Source organism: Panulirus ornatus, chromosome 32 (genome assembly GCF_036320965.1).
Source record: "Panulirus ornatus isolate Po-2019 chromosome 32, ASM3632096v1, whole genome shotgun sequence".
NCBI lineage: Eukaryota > Metazoa > Arthropoda > Malacostraca > Decapoda > Palinuridae > Panulirus > Panulirus ornatus.
The window spans coordinates 9,813,395-9,822,262 of record NC_092255.1 but is presented as its reverse complement, the minus strand read 5'-3'; positions in this window follow the sequence as shown (position 1 = coordinate 9,822,262).

Below are 8,868 nucleotides of genomic sequence, written 5' to 3'. Positions count from 1 at the left end.
AGGGGAGCCTTCTTGAAATCAGTTGCCAGAGGGTTCTGCTCTGAGATCATTGCTCGACTTCATCTAGGCTCCTCACCCTCTGCGACGCAATAAATTAATGAAAATATATAAATTCATGAAAATGACTTGCCGGAAGAACTGGACTCCTATCTGAATATATCATGAGGAAGTGGAAAACGAAGATGATTGCATCAACCTACAATCATCTACAACCCAGACAGTGTGCAAAGTTGGTGTGCTACATGGGTAATAAGATGCATTCAACCCGAGTGATATAAAGTAATGAAGATGGAATCAGCAGGATATATACCTGGGGTGGACATCGTCTTGCCTTGGAAAATGATAAAGTAGACAAGTTGTCTGCTTGCTTGCTTATATTGTGATCGCGTTCATGTATATGGATAAGAAAATAGTCACCAAGCTGTTCACATCCTACGTTAGGCCAAAACTGGAATGCATGTCTCAAATTTGGTCACCATATTTATTGAAGCACAAAAACTATTAGATAAGGTCCAGATGATGGCACTAGAGATGGTGCCACAGTTAAGAGAGCTAATCTATGAAAAGGCCGAAAGGATTTAAATTTTTCCGCCTTGGAAAAGAGAAAAGCAAGGAGTGACTTGGTCACAACCTTTAATCAGTTCGGGGAGGTTAAGAGTAAACAGTTTTTCGAATGTTGCCGGGATGGGGCAACTAGAAGACTTAACATGAAACCACGTAAGTAACTTGTTAGAAATTATGCCAAAATGAAAAGAAAAAGTTCCTTTTTATGACGTAATAGTACTAGAAGACTGGAAATAGATGATTGATGAAATTGTGAAAGAAGACATCATAAAGAAATATAAAAAGATGTTTGATAGTACAGAAAGTTCAAGGTATGGAACATCTTGCGTTTGAAACTCTCTACCACCCACACTAAGAAATAAATCATTACAATAGATAACTGTACATACACATACACACACCATGGGCCTTTATGGTGTACTGACAAGCATTAGTGACCATAAGTTAGCACTGGCCCGCATCGGCTCGAATTCTGGACCCGGTAGTTGGTCCACACCCAAGTGTTCACCTTCCTCTCGGGGCTGGGATGTGTGTGTGTGTGTGTGTGTGTGTGTGTGTGTGTGTGTGTGTGTGTGTGTGTATATGTGTGTGTGTGTGTGTGTGTGTGTGTGTGTATGTGTGTGTGTGTGTGTGTGTGTGTGTATGTGTGTGTGTGTATGTGCGTGTGTGTGTGTGTGTGTGTGTGTGTGTGTGTATATGTGTGTGTGTGTGTGTGTGTGTGTGTGTGTGTGTGTGTGTGCATGTGTGTGTGTGTGTGTGTGTGTGTGTGTGTGTGTGTGTAGGAATAGTTTTATGGAGACATGGCACTTACATACAAAGGTTAAGAGACAGGGCAACACAGATGTAAATTCTTTTCCCGTAACATTACACGGTAAATCACAACTAGCAATCACACACACACACACACACACACACACACACACACACACACACACACACACACACACACACACACACACACACACACATATAATCTTCAAAAGCTTGGTTACTTGTGAATATTTTCATGGCACAACATACAGCTCTTGTTCTCAATACTTTTAAAACTTCTCTTATTTTTCTTCCCATTATGATAGTGATTATGATATAATATCGCCATTGTTGTGATTATTTCTTTTCTCTGTTTTGTTTTATCAATCATTCGTTTATTTCAAATTCGTGAATAGAACTGACGTTTTCAGATAGCAATTTTGGACTTACAATTCGTGGGTCGGCAGCTCCCCCGTCGTGTAGCTTATACATCCGTGAAATTGTAGATAATTTTGGAGGGTCCCTCGGGGTTATTAGATATTCAATCCAGCAGGTTCTCCTGATCCCCAAAGTCCGTGTGTGACGCACCTCTGTAAGTGGGAGTCGGGTACGCTGGTGAAACATTTTTGTAAAGTTTTATTGGTTATCTCTTACGTATCCTTCATTGGCAGTTATATATCGAAACGCGAATTCTCTAGTTTTTATATCTTGAAATATAGGCTATCGTATCTTTTGTTGGTAATAGGATGGTTAAAGGAGAGGAAGATAAGGTGGGAGAGAGGAAGGGATAACTTGAATAAGAAGACTGTAGTGTGTGCAGGTGGATGGTGTAATTTCTTTTATGAATATGAATGATTTTCTATAACGTATTGGAAGTGTGTATTTATTAGCGATGTATCTAAGGTGTTTTGAATATAATTCACAAAATTAAGCCAAAGTTTGTTCATTGTTTACGTCAATAGATGACTGGAGCCTCCCTGAGTGCTGTAAGGCTTCGAGGAACCAATGGTATTCCATGACTGTACTGTTGTCGAGATTTCGGACTTGTCTGTAGTTTGCATCACAGTTGTCTTCAGGTGTATACCATTCTTTTTGGGTTGCTTATTATTCTCTCTCTCTCTCTCTCTCTCTCTCTCTCTCTCTCTCTCTCTCTCTCTCTCTCTCTCTCTCTCTCTCTCTCTCTCTCTCTCTCTCGCGTCACAAAACCTGTTGATGGACACTTCGTAAGTCTTGAAATAGCAAAGCCACATTTATGATAGGTGAATGGGGACGCAATCTGCTCAAGGCCTTCCTGCCCTAACTCACAGTTTGAGTCATCACGAGATTCTTATATGGACCTTCTTACTCGAGCCTTATATACAGCAAGGTAGGAATTTCACTCGGAGTAAGATGGTTATATATATTGGCCATGATTTTCCCTTTCAATGGTCAACAAGAACCAACCTGGGCAGGTACATATGTTGACGTTTGATTAACAGATCAAGTCTTACGATTCACATGTCTTTGCATGTTTACCTCCACGGTAGCTTTCAAATCTTGACTTAGTAACCTGCAATCATCATATGAACATTTGTACTGTATACAGTAAATATCATCTTTGGGTGCAATCAAGACACATTAACGACATGAGTTCTGTGAATCTGTTTTGCTTAGAGGTAACTCCTGTATACCAGCAAAAAACTCAGCATATAACTGTACTGAAATGGTGAAAATAACGCAATATTTGAAGTATATCATAGTTATAAACTCTACATGATAAATACCTCTACTAAACAAAAAATTAAAGGGCTAAAATTTATAAGTTCATAGTACATAATACACAAACAAATGATACGTGATCATGTCGACTTTTTTCATTTTTCAGATATATTTTGTGGCATACTGTTTACAATTCACTTTTCAGCAATTCAAGGAAATGTGTTATTCAGAATTGAGTCTATTAATGTTTGTCATGTATATCCACATATTTATTTCGTACAAGTTTGTCGTTGCACATGATAGCGAGGTAGTGCCAAAACAGGTGAAGAACGCCCTCATTCGCTCACGTCTTCTCTCACGCAGTCATGTATAATGCACTGTAATTAGTTCCCCCTATCCACACCCACTCCTGCATCGCTCACCATCTTCAAAATTTCAAGCAATTTCATCACACCCTCTTCAACTCTTTCATACATAATCCTCCTATAAGCACATATCTCTCTTATCCAGTTATCTTTCGTGTGATGAAGTTACTCAAACATTTAATTCCAACATGTCTACCGGTTTCCGTACTTTTTTTATTTAATCTAGAGCTCACGTATAGGGCATAAGAATGGGTAGGCACTGTGTGGCTTCCGGAGTGGTAGAGGAAGTGTGGATCAAGTCTTTGCACTGAAGAATGTCTGTGAGAAGTACTTAGATAAGTGCAAGGAATTGTATGTGACATTAATGGATTTGGAGAGAAAGCATATGATAGGGCTGACACAGATGATTTGTGGAAGGTGTTACGAATATATGATATGGAAGGAAAGATTTTAGAAGCAGTGATGACTTTTTATCAAGAGGGTAAGGCGTGTGTGCGAGAAGGCGGAAAGGAAGATGAGTGGCTCCAGGTAAAGGTGGGTCTGCGGCAGGGTTGTGTGATGCTACCATGGCTGTTAATTTGCTTATGGATGGAGGGGTGAGGGAGGTAAATGCAAGGGTCTTGGAGAGAAGGGCAGGTATGCAGGCTGTTGGGGAGATGGTGGTCTGGGAGGTGAGTCGGTTGTTGTTTACTGATCACACGGCACGAATTACTGAGAGTTTATTGAACTGTGTATTGTGTTATTCGATAGAGAATAACTGACCAACAAATTTACTTTAGACGACCGCGTGGACCACACAGGGCCAGATGGATGCCACAGTTACCATTCTCCCACAAAATTTGCATGGTTAAGAAACAAATTCAGCAGCTCCCACTTGGCATAATGTCAGTATATGATAGGAACTTTATCATCTCTACCACACTAATCTATAGTTCTTGCTAGATGACCTGCACGTCTTCTGTGGATGTACCTTGGCATTACTTAGAGCTGTTCTGAAGCCTGCTGCACTATGAGGCTAAAGACCCGTTGAACTCCAAGACTGCAATACATGCATTTCAACAGCATCTCTGGCATCTAACTGTTGAGGTGGTGCCTCCTGCACTTAACACAAGTCACCAGCAGGAGAACGACAGCTCTTACCAATAGTCTCTTAACACATAATCAAACCAGACGATAATTGTTCGAGCCATGAAAACGCTATGGAAGGGGATTTGGGGAGCTTAAATTTCCCCTAATTTTACTCTATCAACAAAACTTGCTGACTTGGTTGGTTTCGACTCCTGAATCACATTTCATAACCTTCAACTCGACCCGAAATTCCCTAGAAAAGATATCTAAGACTGGCAACTGTCTACTGTGTACCAGACATCTACAGTCAACCTGAAAGCACTAAATGTTATCAGTGACTGTGCTGGTGTGAAGCCAAACTCGGTTCAGAATACAATCATCAGCCATGGGTAAAGAACACTACCAGAATGTGTTCCAAGTTGTTAAACAGGCCTTTAAGAAGCTCCCAAACCAGCACAATTGATACTCTGTGCAAGTATATTCTTAAAGCGTGTGACTAATGTGTTATCCGTGTAGTTATTGCTCAGAAGGTTGATCTGTCACAACGAGGAATTCATTATTAAAACACAACTACAGCGAGACTCTAAGTTTCCGTGTAGAACTGTAACGTTCCCATGATAAACAGTGAGCGATTGCTGATTTTCATGTAACATATTGTGTTGTAAGAGTTTGTGAAGAGCGAGACTGATAGTTTTGTGCTGTTCTTTGTTGCATGTTTAGTGTTAGGGATAAGGCGGGTTTAGAGGGTTATGGTGTAAGTGGTTACTGCATGTTCAGAGCTCTAAGTATATTCTAATAAATGACAGTGATAAGCAGTGGAGGTGATACCATAAAGTGCAGTTGGAGGAGCTGAAGCAGCAGTACCTGTTAACGATGGGCGTCTGACACTGTGGGCTGAGGCACACTGGTGGTCCAGGGTGAGGGTTAACGTCATCAGCTCGCATCAGTAGTTGGGAAATGATGACCTGCCTATCATCTCACCATAGTGAAAGAATTGTATATGAATGTGGGAAATATTTTGGGTACGACCCGTGGTCCAGCACGGCGGCCAGGTATAACTAGACACTGTGCTCCGCGCGGTAGCAGGAGAAAGTATCTCCTCTTGGTCAAGAATATCACTGCTGGATGTAGTCTCTCGGTGCTAGGAAGGTAATTGCATACCATCCTCAGTCCATAGACTTTGGAATGATGATATGTTTTTACCAATATTCCACGGGGCTCTTGTATGTGGACCACCTTATCAATATAGAAATAGTCTATTACCGTGACTGAACATCACACAATTCCCTGCAAAAAAAAAAAGAAAAGAAAAGATCCTACAAAAATATAACTAATATATATTCAGTTGCATATATTGCGCTCTTCTTACACACAACAATGGAGATAAACAAAGGACTTCACTGGAATTAGATCTATTCGTAAATTTCCTTATTCAAAATCACACTCAGACGACAGATATCGTTTAACGCTTCCTAAAACAATGCAGTCATTAAAAGGCTCCGAATAATGTCGTTTTCTGCTTCCACCTCCCAGCAGGTGTAGTTGACATGCAATTAACATTCATCGGCCACCCATCAACGCATAGTTGTTCTGGTGCCACATAACAACACTCATAGGTGGCCTGCTGTCATCACCACCTGACACTCGTAAAGCCAATGCTAATTTCCACCTGCCACTTGTAAATAAAGTGTCAAAATTCAACTTGTCCCTCACAAACGCCATACTAATTCCACTTGCCATTCGTAAACGCAATGTTGGTATATATAACTAATCAGCAATGTAGTTTTCCTTAACAGTGAATACGTGCTAGCGGTCTCGTAGGCGGAAGCTCATGAAAGAAACAAGAAGCCAGTTGAGGATTTAGCCAACCATGACCCCTAATGAGCATTACCAACAGGAGCTGATATGTGCTGTTTAGTGTAACACTTGCGTTATCATGAGCGAGATATGCCCAGTTAATCAGTTTACAACCATGCTGAAATAATAGTGTATTCGACAAGCTATAAACAAGGTGTACGTACCAAGATGGCAAGATAATTTGCAAAACATGAATAAGAGTTTAGATTGGTGGTATATTGTCAAGTGTTGGTGATAAAGAATGTAAGTAGTAGTAGGTCACGGCAAGACTACCTCGCGAACGCTTGAAACAGCGATCAAGTGTGAAAAAAGAGAATATATATATATATATATATATATATATATATATATATATATATATATATATATATATATATATATATATATATATATATGTGTGTGTGTGCTGAAAAAGGACTGGGGATTAGGAATACCTGGTTTAAAAAGCGAGATATACATAAGTATACGTATGTAAGTAGGAGAGATGGCCAGAGAGCGTTATTGGATTACGTGTTAATTGACAGGCGCGCGAAAGAGAGACTTTTGGATGTTAATGTGCTGAGAGGTGCAACTGGAGAGATGTCTGATCATTATCTTGTGGAGGCTAAGGTGAAGATTTGTATGGGTTTTCAGAAAAGAAGAGTGAATGTTGGGGTGAAGAGGGTGTTGAGAGTAAGTGAGCTTGGGAAGGAGACTTGTGTGAGGAAGTACCAGGAGAGACGAAGTACAGAATGGAAAAAGGTGAGAACAATGGAAGTAAGGGGAGTGGGGGAGGAATGGGATGTATTTAGGGAATCAGTGATGGATTGCGCAATAGATGCTTGTGGCATGAGAAGAGTGGGAGGTGGGTTGATTAGAAAGGGTAGTGAGTGGTGGGATGAAGAAGTAAGATTATTAGTGAAAGAGAAGAGAGAGGCATTTGGACGATTTTTGCAGGGAAAAAATGCAATTGAGTGGGAGATGTATAAAAGAAAGAGACACGAGGTCAAGAGAAAGGTGCAAGAGGTGAAAAAGAGGGCAAATGAGAGTTGGGGTGAGAGAGTATCATTAAATTTTAGGTAGAATGAAAAGATGCTCTGGAAGGAGGTAAATAAAGTGAACTTCAGTGAAGGGCGCAAATGGGGAGGTGATAACAAGTAGTGGTGATGTGAGAAGGAGATGGAGTGAGTATTTTGAAGGTTTGTTGAATGTGTTTGATGATAGAGTGGCAGATATAGGGTGTTTTGGTCGAGGTGGTGTGCAAAGTGAGAGGGTTAGGGAAAATGATTTGGTAAACAGAGAAGAGGTAGTAAAAGCTTTGCGGAAGATAAAAGCCGGCAAGGCAGCAGGTTTGGATGGTATTGCAGTGGAATTTATTAAAAAAGGGGGTGACTGTATTATTGACTGGTTGGTAAGTTTATTTAATGTATGTATGACTCATGGTGAAGTGCCTGAGGATTGGCGGAATGCGTGCATAGTGCCATTGTACAAAGGCAAAGGGGATAAGAGTGAGAGGTGTATTGTCTGAATTAGTCTCATTGTGTATTGTCAGAGATTCGTCAGGAGCCGTGGAATGTACTTCAGTGACTCGAGGTGTTTATGTTCACTGCTGGAACATGATTCATTGGGTATGCGAGTCTTGTGCGAGTCTCTTTCATCTGCTTCCTTGCCACACTATACTAAATATTCGTCTTTGCCATAACTGTGCAGACTTCTCAAACTTGTAGCGATTGCTTCCCCACTTTCCATACATGAAATAGTACAAAGATTTCCCATATCCATGCTTCTGGCATTTGGAATGTGCAAGGAGTTTGGCGCATAGGTTGTCTTACAGGCTCATTTACGTAACCAATTACTTTTTTGCTCGGTAATATTGATTTCCGAAAATATAGGTTAATTAGTGGAGTTCTATGTCGCTTGTCGTTGCTAGATATCATAAGGAATCAAGCAGCGATTACCGCTTCATCAGTAAGTTCCTCACTTACGTCTATAAAATCAGGGCAGAAGGGTATTCTCCTGTCTGAATTCATGGTCACCGGTATGGAAGCCACGCCATAAAATGGAACTTTTCCAACTGTAGTGAGTCTGCAACTTGATTCTACGACTTAACTTTGACAAGAAGGTCACCACTTGCCAGTTTCCTCACCATATCAACAGTCCTTAGCTTAGCTTTCAATGATCTTGGTCATTAAAGGACTGAGGGAACGTTTGAATCAGAGGAAAGCAATTTGTATTTTTCCAGTTTCATATTAGGAACATGTCGGCAACACTACACCCTACAGGAGCAGTGGATGGCTTACTAGAGTCCATCCTGACGAGGCTAGGACCTCACATTCTGGGGTGGCATACCATCCCAGATAAAACATTCTTTGAATAAAGTAGACTTTTCTTACATGAAGAGCGAGACGATGAAGCTACTGGTCAATCAGTAAAGTATCGCAGGGTAAGACCGAACGCACAAGACCCGTTTAAGTTCCCCCGCAGTCACCTCTCAATGGGGAACTCTGTCTTTCACAACCAGTCTTTCTAGACCTACCAGTGGTCCGGCAACGCTAACAACACACCGGTAAAGCCCTCAGGCCATGGA